Genomic DNA, 8,849 nt, shown 5'->3' on the forward strand with positions numbered 1-8,849 from the left:
ACAAGTTAAAGTCATGGAACAAAAGAAGCCATGGTTTTTTGTTGGGAGGTACCAAAACCTATTCCATTCTTTGCTCACGACATAATATCTACATAACCTTTTGGCTAGCAACCATGCCGATGCATTCTCCTTTAGATTGTCAAGCAATTGAGACCACCACACTAAGCACCCATGTAGAACTTCCCTTCCTGGAATTTCGATTTTTAATGACCAAAAAAAATATTATTTTTGTATAATTTATTTGTTTGGAACAATATAAGAATTTCAAATTGAGTTGGCGAAAGCTCGAGACTTAAATTAAGTATGTGCTTAAGAAGTCTGCAAACTCAATGAGAGAGAGGGTGGCATATGTTTTTGCTTCCTGCTTTCTACCTGAATCTATAACCAAGCTTATAATTTTCAATGTGTTTCTTATTTACAATGAGCATTCTTATATTTGTTTCCAGACTCATTAATATACTCACTATAAGAATGTTGATTGTCACTGAATAAATAACTTTTTGAATACAATCTTAATCCCTGGAAACGTTCATATGGCTACTCAGTGTTTTCTATAGGTTATGGCTCATAGCTTTGTTGACTTTGAAACTTAACTTGAACATGTTTATCAATACAATCAACACTTCTTGAATGTTGATGCGTGTGATATTTTTATATTCTATAGTTCCTCTCTATGCTAATTATGAGGAAATTTCAACAATACACCATCATCACAATATATATATATATATATATATATAGATAGATAGATAGATAGATAGATATCTGTTATCCTCAATTTTAGCAATGTCATCTGCTTCACATTTCTTGCAACAAGTATGCTCGTTGCCTCAAGGATGTTTTGTACTTGTCATGATATTTGTAATCACAACTTCGTAGACACTTTTTATCATTCTTTACACCATGTTGTGTATGAATATTTTATGTTTCTCTAATGGAATGAAACCTCCTGAACCCTTGATCTTGCTTCATTTGGAGGCTCTTAATCTACACAATGGACAAGTACTATGCAATGACATGTCTTCAAGGAACAATATTGGGGCTTCTCTCCCCCTAAGGTGTTTCACACCGAATGGATTCTTCTTTTCTCCTGGGTGTCTTTGTTTCCTTGAGCAACTCCCCCTAAGGCCATGTTGACTTCAATTCTTCGTTGAAGTCACTAGTTGCTCTTTCTTATTTTTCCAAACTTTGGTGGGTTTCCTTATGATCTATGTATCTCCTTCTACATTACTATACAATTTTCTCTAAATGATCTTCTCCATTTTTCTAAATTGCATTAATGAATTGCGCAATTTGAAATCTTTAGCCATGTGGCCAAGATTGTCACATATATAACATCTTATGTGACTTAGAAAGGGAGGAAGAAACTTATGTCTTCTCATGCAGTTAGCCTCATATGCCTTCCCCTTTACACTCAATGCACTTATACTCTTCTCTACATAGGGTTTGTAATCAACAACCTTATGGTCAAAAGTACTGCATTAATAATAATAGCTTAAAAAAGAATTTAAGTACCTGGTGGTTGACAATCTTGTCATAAGAAATGATCTTCCATTATTTCTTGCATGAGAGATCTTACTTTCTCGGTGCATGTTCTGCTAATAAAATTTAACTTGAATACTCCTACAATTAGCTGCAACATGTCCAAAATTATTGCAGAAGTAACATTCAACATTATTCATTAGGGGAGAAAAGGAGTTTTTATTCCTCCTTTGGAACCTTGTAAGCTTGCTAGATTTATCTTTGGGATCAAATGGCTTTCTTGCAAAGAATACTTTCTTTGACTCATTAGTTTGCTACTGGTTTTGTTGCTTGTTCTTGTTCGCTTCCTTTCTAATCATGCTACTACTAACTTCTCCTACATGCATTTTGAGTGTTTCTTTATTATCTCCTATGGCTTCCTTTGAGATATAACTACAATTTTCTAACTCATTTCTCATGGAGACAACCCCGACTTTTAACTTTTCACAATAAATGATATGTTTTTAAGTTGGTTGCCCAATACATATTCAACTCTTCTCACTTCTTCCAGTTATGTCCTCATGTTAATGATTTCTTCTTTGAACTCATGATCTTTCTCATCACATATTTGCATGAATTTCTTTTGAGATATATTTCACTTGGAAGTGTTTTTATTTCAACTAAGGGTGAGTCAATCTTGGGTTGGTCTTCAATTAACTTCTCCTCATGACAATCAGGTCCTTTCATGTTAGCAGAATAAGTCTCATTCAACTGGACGACTTCTTAATGAGAGGCCTTCTTCTTCTTCTCCTTCTTCTTCTCTTTTTCTCCAATGTTACTGCTAGAATGTCATTCACGTAGGACCTGTAACTTGTCCGACATATCTTTTGCAGATTTGAGATCTATTATCATCTCAAGATCTAGATTGTGAATTTTGTTGTCGATTGTAAATTTAGCTTGGGAATTCCACTGTTTTTCTTGTTTTGAGGAGGAATATTTACTATATAAAACACATATTATCTTCTAGACATCAGATCCATAAGCTATTAATTCAGATTTTCGCTTCACTCTTCATTCCTGAAAGTTTGCAGCATTGAGCATAAGCAAACTTTGATGATCCATGGTTCAACCAGGTCTACCTACCAACGATCAAGTTGCACCTGAAGGAACCAACTATGATACCAATTGTTGCAAACTTGATAATTCTTCTAAATAGCTTATCACACACCTTCCATATTACACAATTCTTCTAACTAATCACACACCTTTTCGTAGTCATATTCCTGAAATGCGTGAAGGAAAATCTTCGAAAATTCCTCCCAACTACGTATAGAGGAAACTGGAAGTGACAAGCACCAGTCTTTGGCTTTTCCTATCAAAGTTAGGGTAAATATTTTGCAAATAATATCTTTGTCAATATTGAAATTATTGCAACTTAAGAAAAATTGAAGGAGATGATTAAAAGCAAATTTCTTACCATTATATTTTACCTGAGACAAGATCTTGAATGCCTTTATTGGAGTGGTTTTTGGATGAGGTCCAATAAAGCAACTCCAAGGAAGCATTTTACATGGGGCCATATTAAATAGAAAAAATATTCATAGAAAACAATTCATTGGCCCTCCTTCTAGAGCAAAAAATGTTGAAGGGTTGAAAATCTCTGCCTACAACATTATAAGGGAGACCAACCAGTCGGGAACTTAAAGCATCTCCTTTTTCGTTGAAATGGTGGTTCCAACTAGTTAAACTAGGTCCAGTGACCTTCTCTCTATCTCCACTAGCTTAAAGTACAACTTTCATCTACCAATAGAGAAGAGACGTCAGATCAACCCTCTTGTTGATCAAGCAAGAAAGCGATCCTTAAGCTGATATGGGGCTCAGCCAAGCCACAACTAAAGTTTTCCTCTTTTATAAGAGGATTTCTAGGAATGTATTAATTAATCTAAATATAAAGTAACACTAGAACACAAGCAAAAGGATAGAAAACCTAAAGCTATATCGATTAGGAAGATGTAGATCTAACCCAACCGAAAGAAAGATAACTAATTGAATTGAGATTTAAATATGTCTGGCTTATAGTGAATGACAAGTTAGCGAAGTAGTTCAATTAGTTGATATTATGATTACCAAACATATCGTGTTCAGATATCCTATAACTAGAATTATTAATCAACAACATTTAGGAAGTAGTTCACAAAAATGATGATGATTACTAATCCGACAACTCGAATGATTAAACAATAATACAAGGAAATAGTTCACATAATATTATTGTTTGTTAAGAAAAAATTAAAAGGATGATCTCTAAGTAAGTAGTTACTCAGAAATCAGAGTTCAGCACATAAAAGCAGAGATAAACAATAGATAATTGCAATAAATCACTCACATAGACAATAATGCACAAATATGATTGAAAATCACAAGTCTATGCTATTATAAAATGAAACTAGTATTAAAACAATAGTATCTTGAATACCAATTTATTAAGTCCAATTCCCTTGTTGTGATCTCCAACAATCCTCTACTACTCATAAACTCTGCTAACGAAACATGAGTTGCAATAGTGCAAGCTCTTATTAGCATACACAGTTTAGATATGTAAAATATAAATCTCTCTATTCCTCAAATTTGAGATTAAACTCTCCTCTCCTATATAGCCCTAAATCCCTATTACAATAGTGCAATTATAATCATGAATTACAGAGTATAGAAGGCCTTTTTCCATGATTTGAATCCTCTCTAACTCAGCATAGCGATGAGTATTTATACATGATTTAGAAATAATAACAATTTCCCCAAATCTCTCAACAACAGAGTTAATTATAGCATAGATGGAAAGTTAATTGGAATTTTGGCACAGTGGAACGGATTGCTTAGTTTAGTTTGCGTGGATAAGGATGATCTTGCTTGTTTCCCGCTTGTTTTGAACCAATAGGTGAAATTACATGCGAGGAACAATTGATTCAACATATTTATTCTATTACAATATCCCTTTACCATATGGAGGAATTTCATTGGTGATAGACTAGATCTGTTTCAATACTGGCCTTAATCGGAAATATCTGTTATAACAGAAAATAGAATTAGCGATGGCGTAAAACAAACTTTGTAAACAAACTCTAATTATGTCCAAAACCAATAGAAAAATCAAGCATATTTTTCAATTAATATGACAACAGCCCTTAGAAGTGACAAGTGGCAAGCATTAACCGATATCGGGAGATGGACATTGGAGGTTTTAACAATGGCTACACCATAGAAATTCCGATATATAACAGACACGATATAAATATTAAGATGTGGTTTATATGCCCATCAGATCCAGAAATATATTGACAATCAAAAGTTTAGCTTTATCGGAGATTTACATAATGCGATCATTAACAAAAATTATGATATGTGTGCAGAACTGGGATTTGAATTAGTCCGTTTAAATAACTACATTGGGTCTGTAAAGCTAACAGGTGGTAGGCAGAGGTGTATATCGGAAGATTTAAGATATAAGACGTTTTACGACTGTTACCATATAAAAAGTTCTGATGTAAGGGGCAGATGTGATGTTCCAATTAGACCATCATTAATAATTATATCATATTCGGATATCAAAGCCTGACATGTATCAGAAGTTGGAAGGTGGCAAATTGGAATATCAATGATGGAGAGATTATCGGAGATCAGAGCGGGAGGTTATATCGCTATTAGAGATCAAAGGGATATGTTGTATCGGCATATCGACGGGGAACACCATATTGGAGTATTAGAGAATGGTGTTATTAGAGTTTTTTAAATGTTTCCCGAAAGGAAATCTCCAATATGACTACCTCCGATATGCGGGAGCGAAAACAATGATGTGGAATGTGGGTCTTCCGACAGACGCTTTATTATGTAGTTTCAGAAGTTATATGGCCACTTAATATATTCATTTGATTATTGAAAAAGGCCACTTTATGGATTGGACTTTGAATATCGAAGATTTCAAATGAATTCCTCGGATATCAAAGCCCCGATATTAGATTTGATATATTCATTCTTTTCAATAGGTCTTTCTCTGCTTTTATCAATAAGCCAATTCATAATATAAAAGCCACTTTGTAATATAAGACTTGGTCTTGGTCCGAGGGGCTATGTAATGAATTAAATAAATATTTTACAAATAAAAGTCAAAATAAATAAATAAAACCTATAAAACAAAAAGTAAAATACATTATATACATATCATTAGGCCAAGGCAATGAAAAATATCCAATCGACAATTAGGCACCATTTACAAACCAAATGTCCAAATGAGATCAAACGAGTTATGATAGGAAGATAAGAATAGATCGAACTCATATAAGCAATCCAAAATTTCAAAAATCAAATACTAATATGACCAACCATTCAATCAAAGGGTCCCCATAATGAGAATTAAGTGAATAATGGGGGGGGGGTATTTTTTTACCACAACAATGGCGACACACTCGGAAGGAATAATTATCTCTGATTAAAGATAATGAACTTTAATTTACCTAAAGGTTAAAAATAATGGAGTTGACAAAACCGTCTAACAGTAAAACATTTCCATGGGTCCCACATAAATATATTAAGCAATATGAGTTGAAAATATAAGTACTCAAAAGCAGACTTGAGTAAAAAGCATGGATCCAAATTTTGGGAAAATTTTGTTTTAAAATTACCTCTTATGAGAAATAGAAGAAGGTAGAGATAGGAGTTTTTATTTTTATAAAGCATATATCCATTGTTATGAATGGTCTCTTGACATTGCTTCACTGCCAGCGAGCCTGAACAGTACCCCCACGAAGTTGTCTTTTATGCCATACAAGCCTAGCCCTACTGCCAGCGAGCGTGTTAGGCCCCTATACTACTAGTGTAACCCCTTATTGTTATTAGTATAACCCACTTATTATATTGATGTACCCATGTAGTGCCCATATTGTTACTATTGTGCCCCATAGAAGGCCACTATTGTTATTATTGTGCCCTTACATTATTATTGTTATGTCGGCTCTGATTATGTTATGACCCCTTAGACTCCTATATATAGAAAGGAGGTCTTTTCATTTGTATCATCGAAGAATTGTTCATTTATGTAATGTAAAGGAGGTTGCCCCCTCGAAGAGGCTGAATTCTAAGGCGTTGATCTATCTTTTCTATCTTTTCTTGAGCTGGTTTCATAACATTTGGTATCAGAGCTTTGGATTCTAGGGTTTCACTGCTCCAAACAGGTCATCGTGGCATTTTTGCTATAACTTTTATTCTGTGACATTTCACAAGTTGCAAAAAAAACCCATTTGAGAAGAAATCACGCTGAACCTTGGGTCCGAAATTCAGAGCTGTTCGCGCTATATTTGCGGAGATATGATCTGAGGAAGTTGGTCTTTTTGCAGACTCCTGAATTACATTCCAAACAGGTGACCTGGGGAAAATCATTATAACTTTCTCTCTGGGGATCGGATTGAAATTTCGTAAGAAGTTACAGAAAGAGGACGAACTGTAGTTTCTTGTATGCATTTTTCAGATCCAAAGGTTGAAACAGTGACACGTGGAACTTCATACAAGTTCGCTCTTCTGGAAAGGTCTATAATCAGGTCATCTTGGGAGATTGTGCATAACTCTTTCTTAGAGAATCCAATTTGGATCAGACTGGTGGCATTGGAAAGAGGACACAGAGGGCTACTATAGGTCGCAATTTCAGAACTTAAAGATCTAAAAGTACAGAGTTACAGTCGTTTCAAGGTCGAGCTCCTAAAATCAAGAAAAAGCAAGATGAGGAAGTTTGATGGCAAGGATCCGGTAAATTGGATACTTCAGATGGAGCAATATTTTGATCTACATGGTGTACAACTGTTACAAAAGGTATGTATTGCATCTTCATATTTAGAACCAGATCAATTTTTATGGTACAAAGGGCTTTGCTCTCGTAAACAACTTGTTACGTGGTCAATTTTCACGGAGGAATTGATAGCACATTATGAGGATACAAAGAGCAACACCTTCTTTAGAGCAACACCACAACAATTGGAAAGAGTAAAAGGGCTTTGTGACATAGTGGAAAGCAAAATTATGGAAACTAGGAAGCGTACCCCTCACAACTATAAAGATGGAAGTGTTGTTTCTCCTAGCCTTCCGCAACCTACAAGGGTTACACCACAACAATTGGAAGAAAAAAGAGAAAAAGGGCTTTGTTACAATTGTGATAGCAAATGCACTAAAGGTCATAAGTGTGCTGAGAAGAAATTATTTTACATAGAATATGAAGAGGAGGAAGAAAAGGATCAAGAAACATCAAAAGAAGAAGATATATGCCAGGACCCCACCCCAGAGAAAGAAGAAATGAATCAGACCATATCTTGTAAAGCATTGGCAAGAATTACCACTCCTCAAACTCTCAAGATAGAAGGACATATCAAGAAGAAAAAGGTGCAAGAAGTGAAAGATCACATCGAGAAAGAAGAAATCAAGATAGAAGGACATATCAAGAAGAAAAATGTTCAAGAAGTGAAAGATCACATCGAGCATCAAGAAATGAATCCGACCATATCTTGTAAAGGATTGGAAGAAATTACCACTCCTCAAACTCTAGAGATAGAAGGACATATCAAGAAGAAAAAGGTTCAAGTAGTGAAAGATCACATCAGGCATCAACAACAAGTTCTCCAACTTTTAAAGGATAACGCCACTTCGGTGCAAAATCAAACGAAACAACAGCTAGATCAACATCGTAGTGAAAAATGTTTTGATGTAGGTGATTGGGTATTTTTACTGCTACATCTCAAGCAAGCTATTTATGAGAAGGAAATGTTGGCAATACTACATGCACTTAAAAAAAGGCAACCTTACCGAATGGGAAGACTCTTCAAGGATGAGGATGTGGAAGCATTGTTTTGTGCTATTTATATTATCCAACTAGATTAGATAAACGAAGCAAGGGATGACACCATCCTCGGTGTTCTATGAAAACTATGACCAACAAACTGTTGAAAACAAAACATACTGCCTATGGAGCTTCAAAACATAGCTCGAAACAGTGTTTACAATGACATCCTACTGAAAACAAAACAAAACCAAAATGGTTATTGGAGTTTTATAACATAGCTCATTGTGGTATTTACAACCATACATATATATACACATACCAAAAACTCATTTTCTTGAACTAGAAAATAATGAAGGATACAAAGCCTGCATTCGATCATCCATCTCCCATGTACCTTCATCGGGCCCAAAGTGCTCCCACTGCACTTTAACTTGCTCTATTGCTCGGTTCCATAGCATTAGTTATTTCCGTTGTAATATGCATTGAGGTTCTAGCTAGAACTCTCCCTCTAGTTCCACCTCCAATACAAACCAATCAATCACATGATCAACATCTTGCACATATCTCTTAA

The sequence above is a fragment of the Pinus tabuliformis genome, chromosome 2_1 (genome assembly GCF_031772625.1).
Source record: "Pinus tabuliformis cultivar Carrire ecotype Pingquan chromosome 2_1, CPIR1, whole genome shotgun sequence".
In the NCBI taxonomy this organism is placed as follows: Eukaryota; Viridiplantae; Streptophyta; class Pinopsida; order Pinales; family Pinaceae; genus Pinus; species Pinus tabuliformis.